At 41.5% G+C, this 8,424-nt stretch overlaps 2 long non-coding RNA genes across 2 annotated transcripts; both read right to left on the reverse strand.

Moving 5' to 3' along the window:
* Positions 1–4,181: 4,181 nt before the first annotated feature.
* LOC126388592 (uncharacterized) lies at positions 4,182–5,699 on the reverse strand. The gene is made up of 4 exons (XR_007569762.1): positions 5,468–5,699; positions 5,190–5,398; positions 5,002–5,023; positions 4,182–4,815 (listed from the first exon to the last, which is right to left on the reverse strand). It is a non-coding gene; the product is annotated as an uncharacterized LOC126388592 (long non-coding RNA).
* Positions 5,700–5,836: 137 nt separating this feature from the next.
* On the reverse strand, positions 5,837–7,094 carry LOC126388591 (uncharacterized). Its single transcript, XR_007569761.1, has 4 exons — positions 7,032–7,094; positions 6,526–6,648; positions 6,221–6,432; positions 5,837–6,099 (listed from the first exon to the last, which is right to left on the reverse strand). It is a non-coding gene; the product is annotated as an uncharacterized LOC126388591 (long non-coding RNA).
* Positions 7,095–8,424: the final 1,330 nt, after the last annotated feature.

Raw genomic sequence — 8,424 nt, forward strand, 5'->3', positions numbered from 1 at the left:
GGTGTACTGACCTGCTGGAGGACGAAGCCTGTTCAGCCCACGTTTGGCTCACAGGCTGGACTACGGGCAGCTCGTTCTTCTTCTGCTTCACTGCCTTCTTCTCGGCTTCTTCGTCCTCGTTCTTCACTAGGAGCTATGAACTCCTCCACCTCTGTAACCTCATCAGGAGTAAATGGAGTCTCGTCTGTAGCTCTGACGGGGCTGCAACATGGAGGGAGAAGCAGGCTGTCATTCTGGAGCTGATTTCATTTTTAGCTGACTTTCTTCCTTCATGACAAACACNGGAGTCTCGTCTGTAGCTCTGACGGGGCTGCAACATGGAGGGAGAAGCAGGCTGTCATTCTGGAGCTGATTTCATTTTTAGCTGACTTTCTTCCTTCATGACAAACACTGTGAAATAAGTGTTGTTACCTCCTGTGAGGATTGTGAGGGGTCCTCTGCTCTCCCTCGTCGCCTGGAGCTTGAGCAACTCGATTTCTTCTCTATTAGAGGGAACAGAAACTCTCAAGGTTCAATATGACACATTTTCCTTTATGATGTACGAGTCCAGTCTGGTAAATGGGTTGTTAGTATGAGCAGTGACACTGTGTGGGAAACTCATTCTGCAGTAGTTGATGGCTGTGCATATCCAGGATCTCTTCTTCTCTGCTTTCTTACCCCTGCTGTGGGCCGGAGTGCTGTCCACTCTCTTGCCCTACAGCCTCTTTTGGATGACTTTATTTCTTCTGTAAGAATAAACCGTTAAGCACATTTTGTTTCCAAAAATGAAATCTTACAAAGAATTCAAATGAGCCCTCTGAAACATACCACTGGTCAGCCGAACAGTCTGCACCGCCAAGGAGTCCTCCCAGTACGATTTTCCACAGAGGGCTTGGCAGCAGGAGTATCTGAGACAGCATTTGAGAAAAACACAATCAAACTTCATTAACAGGGACTGAAGGGATCAATCACTCGTTTAGTAAATACAGCATGTTAGTAAGCACTGTAAACTATTAGTCAATTAACTGATTAGTCAACTGACAAAATAAAAATTTACAAAAATGTCAGAAACTGATTAAACATCTTAGTCATTTATTGAGCTGAATAATTGCTTCTGAAACATGGATTTGATTCTGTTTTTATGTTTTAAATCATCGTAAACTATCAGTGCTCACAAAGTGGAATCAACACCTCTCTAGAACAGTTTCAGAAAAAGTAGAATTAATGGCAGGGCTGTTGTATGAGACAGACTTTAATTTAGGTGTGTCTAATGAACTGGCAAAGTGGGAGTGTAGTTATACAAATAGCCAGTTTTTAGCTTCTTCATAAAAATGATGTTAATAAAATATCTGAAACAACGTCTATGAAATCTTATTCTGATAAAACACCTCCACACACTGCATTACATTATAGAGCTGTTTCTTTTTGTCTAGTTATCATGTTAACTGTCTTCACAGGGACCGTTCTTACCTGGAGCTTTCTTATCTTGTCTTGTTGAAGAAACATTAACAAATTCAATTTCAAATTGTTAGAAAAATGATTTACCAACATAATTGACTTCAGAGACAGAACAGTATTTACAGAAATCTTGTTAAAGCATCTGTCAGACAAACCTTTCGACAGCAAAGTATGTTAAACATGGTTGCAGATCTTTTTGTAGCTAAAGTAAGCTTTTAAAAAAGTGTTAAACAACCTGTGAATCTCACACTAAAACCTCCTGAAATGATTCTGAAGTGTGTCCTTTTATAAACATGTTCAGTTCAAGTGTTTCTTAAGAACCAACAGTGACATATTGCTAATTTTAGCCTGTAAACACACATAAAAAAGTTAGAATTTCAACAGATCACATAAAGTAGACTGGTGCATAAAGCATCTCATGTTTAGTGGGTAACTCTGAAAGTCTGAAAAATCCTGATGTATCTTAATTCCTTGTGTCATAAAGCTTCATGATTTGTCCAGAAACACCCACAAACACACAAAAATGAGCCACACTGTCGCACTGAGCTTGGTACTCCTTCATTACAATGAACACACTAGAGCACTGGTTCCGAACCTAAGGTCCCAACCCCCACTAGAGGTCGCCAAAGCTCCACTGGAGGTTGCAAGGCTTTCAAGAGTTTAAGGAGTGTAAGATTTTTTTTAAAAATATATATCTGTAAAGTGGGCCTGTATCTTAGAGTTTTATTTATTTCTGTAAATAAAACTACATAACCTTGTTATTATTTAAAGTTTAAATTATTATTCAAGATATACATTACAAATCTCAGGATGAGGGCACAGTGAAGACCTAAACACAAGTTATATTCACAGAGCCTTCACTCTTTGCTAAAAAGCTTCGTCCTGCATTAGAAAAGTACGCAGTTAAAATAACAAAGTGTGTGTATGATTGTTAAAATAAAAATAAAAAATACAGACAAAGAATCATATTTAAAATAAACAAACAAACAAAAAACAGGTAAACTCATCTCTAATGCAAAATGCAGATGTCGTGAATGTCTGGTGTGTGTGTGTGTGTGTGTGTGTGTGTGTGTGTGTGTGTGTGGGATTTTGAATAGAACTCACCTGTTTACATTTTATTAAGGCTTAAAGTTTTTCATAATTAAGGGCATGGCTGGTTTGAGTGACCGGCCGTCTGTCAGGATACTTTATCATTCAACTATTAGTTAGTTTCAGAGCACCAACGCCACCCCTGTAATATTACTGGATATTGTTCTTCAGATATTATTTATTTGAGTTCATCTTATAAACAGTAAACATCAAAAAAACAGAACAGAACAAAGTATCCCTTTAAGTATCTCAGTTGCTCTATGCTGCCCCTGCTGGAGCCCTCTAGTAACTTCAACTGCTCTTACTGCTTGTTTTAGGGTGACTTTTATTTAAATAAAACATGAGAAAATACTGTACTACAACTGCTGTAAGAGTAAACATTATAACCACCAAATAAAATATACCAGGGTCCCCACGCGTCCTGGAAAACCTGGAAAATAATTGATCAATTTTCCAGTCATGGAAAATATATGGAAAATGAGAAAAAAAAGTTGCCCTGGAAAATTATTTCTCCTCCCTCTGCTTCTCTCTACCTTGTGAGTGAACGCAAACGGGTTACACATTTTGCGCATAGGCATAGCCTACATGTCTGTTCTCAGCCGTCAAAATTGAGCTGCAGGCTTCTCTGCTTCTAGCCGGCACAGCGCCCCACGTGACGCTACCAGCCAATCAAATTTGCATGTTCCCTCAGAGCAGTCCCGCTCATAGATATCATATACAGATTATATATATCTATGGTCCCGCTACCCAGTGTTTCCATTCCAGATTTATCGACTTTCCAGACCCCAGTAAGGACTTATTTTTTCCAAAGAAGCGCCAAAAACTAGCGACTTTCAGTTCAGGACTGTTGCTGTATTGCTGTATATCGAGTGTGAAGTTTTTCTCTCCTCTCTTTGTCTCCTCTGTTGAGTAACAGACAGAGGGAGAAGGGTCCAGCTGCAGGCTTGAGCGCCGCAGTTTCAGGACCACAGAAATAAGACCCTTCATTTTTCGCAACTGCGCCGCCCAGTGACTTGGAGTAGTACTTGCAGTAGTGCTAGGCAGCAGTCCGCACATGCGCGTCATGAGCCTGTCAGTCATGGAATACCTCCATGTGACAAATGGACGTTGACAGCAAACCAAATGTAAGTAACATGCATTGAGTTTATTTAAAATGCGATGTAAATGTAGGAGAATTTCACAACAAAATGAACAATATGAAGCCGCGTGTGATTTTGTAAGGTTACTGTTAAGCTGACGATATTGGTATTAAGGGTAGGGCACTAACATCGATGTAAACTTGAGCTAGCTAACATTAGCCTAATTAGCCTGTTAGCTAGCTAGCGCAAGCTAGCTTGTACCCTCCCCTCTGCCATTTTCTGAGCGTTCATAGGTGCACATTGGAAACTCACGTTGATTTCTCCCAAACAACTGGCTGTAGAAAGGGAAAATTGGTCTGAGTCGAAAGAGGTGGAGTCAATGATCACACAGATATTTATATGACCCATGACCTGGAAGTATTTATTTATTGAATTTGCGGGAAAAGGTCAGGATTTCTGACAGGACGAGAGAGAGAGGGGAGAGGCATACATGCGCAAATTACTGATTTTAAAACACGATCAACCAAAAATAAAAAATTTTCATTCAATATTTAGGAGTTACTTTGTACAAATATTTTGACTTTTTGAAGGGATACATGCATTTATAGAGGCACTTTGTTTGACATGAATATCAGCGCCAACAGCGCATAACAGTGCCACCGGCGTATCACAGCATCAACACTGAAACAGCACCTCATTCTTAAAATGACTGTTTTAAAGTTATTTTAAAACACATCTGTGTGTCTGGTTAGGGACAGCATACATTTGTAACTTTAACTTTTCAAGCCATAACCTTTTCAACGTTACCAACAACACATAATTGGTCCAATATTTGCCATGAAAGTCTGTTAACATTAAACATAACATAAAAAACATAAATCTTTAAAATAATGTTAATGTCTGAGGTTACATTTCAAACAACATTTTATTAACTTGAACAATTAACTTAAAGTGAACATGAACTAACAACTAACTTAATTAACTAATTTAACGTAACTTAACAGTTAACAACAATAACATAAAATAAAATGATTTATTAACTTGAACAATTAACTTAAAGTGAACATGAACTAACGTTAACATTAACAACTAACTTAATTAACTAACAGTTAACAACAATAACATAAAATAAAATGATGTGCCGATCATGTGGCTCGCTGTGGCTCGCTGGCCTCTGCCCGGCGTGTGTCTGGCCTCTCTCTCCCCCATGCTGTTCAAAGGAAAACAACACTTTTAAAATTGTATTGAAACACACTTCACACAAGCATAATTTTACATAAAATCCATAAATATCAGATTTACCATCAATAAGTTAGAGAAATGCCAACAAATTCAAAATCTGGATTCATGTCTCTTTTGGCAGGGAAGAATGTCAGGGAAAAGAAACAAAACTTACAGCAGGGAGACTCTTGAGGCTGCTATGGAGGAGATAAGAAAAGGGGAGAGTGTCAGGAAAACCTCTAAAAAATATAACATCCCCAAATCTACGCTTGCTGATCACAAGCTCGGCAGATTTGAATGTGGTCCTCATCCAAACCATGCCATTAACCAGGAAGAGGAAGAGGCCCTTGTTAATTATATTACCTGGATGGCTGACCATGGCTTCCCGCTGACCAGGTCCATTATAAAATGCCTGGCCTTAGAAATAATTAAGGACAGCAGCCGGGAGACACTGGTAAACGTCGAGAAGGGACTCAGTGACAACTGGTGGTCCAGATTTAAAACCCGCCATCCAGAGCTGACCTCCCGGACACCAGACTCCCTCGATCGGGCCAGGGTCCTCGCGGCCACACCTGAGGCAACAGAAAAGTTTTTCAGCTTGTACGAGGGTATTGTGGAGAAGTACAGTCTGCAAGACAAACCTGGTCAGATCTGGAATTGTGACGAGTCCGGCTTCGGGGACAAGCCAAAGTCCAAGGAGCGGGTGATCTGTCAGAAGGGGAGGAGGCATGTTTACCGCCAGCAGACCACCACCAGAGAGCACATCACTGTGCACCTGGCAGTCAGTGCAGCTGGTGCAAGCATACCTCCCTTCGTCATCTATCCCCGATGCCTTCCCAGTGTGGCGTATGCTCTGGATGGACCCAAAAACAGCCTGTATGGGTATTCTGATAAAGGGTACATGACAGGTGAACTTTTTATTAAATGGCTGGACCATTTCATAAATCATGCCCCCCCAGAACGTCCCCTATTACTAATCATGGACCAACATGAAACACACTGTAGCCGCCACATCATCAACAGATGCCGAGCTGATCAGGTGGAGATCCTGCTGCTCCCCCCACACACCACACACATGCTGCAGCCACTTGACATCAGCATATTCAACCCCCTCAAAGCGGTGTTCAGCACTCTGGCCAGCCAGATGGGCTTGGTGAGGGGGGACATGGTGGTGGGGAAAAAGCACTTCTCCTCAGTGCTGAAGCATGCCTATGAGAAGGCTGTCACCCCAGACAACATCATGGCTGGCTTCAGGAAGGCTGGCATCCATCCTCTGTCAAGAGAGGCAGTGGACATGTCACAGGTTAGGTTTTTTATTTTATTTTGTATAATGATTCCTATTAATTGTTATGCAACTTAAATTTAATTTAACGTTAGGAACCCTAGGTTTTAACCTGATCAATTTCTCTCCAGATCGTAAAGCTCGTGCCCAGTCGAGCTGCTGTGCCCACCGCCTCCTCCACTGCTCCTGAGGCTGTTCCCTCTGTTGGGCCCACCTCTTCCACTGCAGCGGCCTCCTCCGCCATGCCAACCTCCTCCACCACGCCCACCTCATCCAATCCACAGGCTGCCATTCCTTCTGCTGTGCCCAGCAGCTCATTGCCAACTTCAGAGGAAACACAGTGTAATGTTAAATGTCCCACATGCAACAGGTCCAACAAAAATTACCTTGTTGAAGCCGGCCTCATTCCGCACTCACTTTGTGAAATTCTTATGATGCCCACATTTGGGGACAAACCAGGAGGGGTACGCCGCTGGGTCCTACTGCAGGCTCGTGTCATCACGAGTGATGACTATGTTGCACATTTGGATAGACTGGAAGCTGAAGAGAGGGAGAAAAATGAACAGAAAAAAAAGGAAGGAGGAACTAGAAAAAAGGAGGGGAGAGAAAAAGGCCAGGAGGGATCCAAAAAATGTCATCCCTGCAGCAGACGACAGCAGTCACTGCGCAGTCTGCAGGAAAACAACACCAGAGTCAGAGGCTGAAGTTGATGACTGGCTCCAGTGTGAACTCTGTGAGCTGTGGTTTCACCTGGCTTGTGTCGATGAAGACGCTGTCCCGGAGGGAGAGTGGCTATGTCACAAATGTTGTGTCACTGCATAGAACACGCACACGCACACATTACTGTAAATAGTTCACATACAAATACAAAATTACATGTTTAAGAATCATCATGGTTACCAGTTAATGTTACCTGTTATTACCTGCTTGTTTTTTCTTGTTTTGTTTAATTTCTTGCAGCCTCCAATGTTCAGTTCACACACACTATAGTTACAAACAAAAAAATTACAGCATGTCATTTTATTATGTCTATTATAGCTATTATCTATTATATTACGTGTATATATATCTAACATTATGTAAATAGGCCTATGCCAGTTATGAAACGTTAACTTAACGTTAGGGAAAGGAGGGAGGGAGGGAGGGAGGGAGTGAGTTAATTGTTTCAAATTAAACATATAATTCCTCAAATTTACCAGAGTTGTGTTTATTAATCATGCACTTGGTTTTACAATAGCAGTATCTCTAGCTATATAACGTTAAACTTATACTAACATCAATTTTAATTCTGACACATGCATCAACTTAATTAGTTAATTAACGTTACTAGGGATGGGTCACGATTTTCGAATTTCGAATAGTTGTTTTATTTTTGAAAAATCGATTTTTTTAATGCGACTATTACTATTCGCTGTCTTATTTCCCCCCTTTATTTGACATGCAATTCAGCTCCTAACCGCACGAGGGCAGTATAGGATTGCTACAGCGGTGTGAGATGGGCTACCAGCTAGTTTGATGCTCTTCTACAAACAGGAGAAACATGCAGAGACTACTACTCCGCGAGGAATGACCGCAGTCATTCAGGCTTTCATAGTCGAGCGCACTTCCGCGTTGTAGTTTCCTGTAAAAATGTCCGTGAAAAATCCCCGCGATGTGAAAAATACATGTCGAGCAGTCACTGGTGCACGGAGCTTTGCGCACACAGGGCTTGCGGACGTCCGCTTTGAGTCTGCGCAGACCTCCGTGGAGTCCGTTCCGCGTACGTTCCGCCCGAGTACGTTCGGGCATTTAATGATGAATGGATCTCTGTGTGTGTGGCTCCGGGGGTGGGGGATGGGGGGGACCATTATTCAAAAAATTGTGGAATAGTTGCCACGATTTTCGAATAGTGTTTTTGCTTGTGCTGCCCATCCCTAAACGTTACAACCATTTTCAATTGCGCCGCCATTATAGACTCGCTGACGCGCTTCATATCAGAAAATGTAATGCTAAGAGATGATAAATATACAATATGTGATAGTTATTCATCAATATCATGCATTAAATATCTGATATTTACTAAAATGTGTGCTTTAATAGTGTTAGAATAACCTCCTCCTTACCCGTCCAGAATACCGTCAGCCAAAATGTCTAACCGTCCGGATCACCGTGAGCATACATGGTATTTCGGACACCCTTGTCAAGTGACGTTTTTTTTTTTTAGTATTTCGGACACCCTTGTCAAGTGACGTTTTTTTTTTTTAAATTTCTCCCAAACGACTGGTCCAAAATGTGTCAATCAAACTTTGGTGTGCATGTAAGACCCGCCCACAGAGA

Source organism: Epinephelus moara, chromosome 4 (genome assembly GCF_006386435.1).
Source record: "Epinephelus moara isolate mb chromosome 4, YSFRI_EMoa_1.0, whole genome shotgun sequence".
Classification (NCBI taxonomy): domain Eukaryota; kingdom Metazoa; phylum Chordata; class Actinopteri; order Perciformes; family Serranidae; genus Epinephelus; species Epinephelus moara.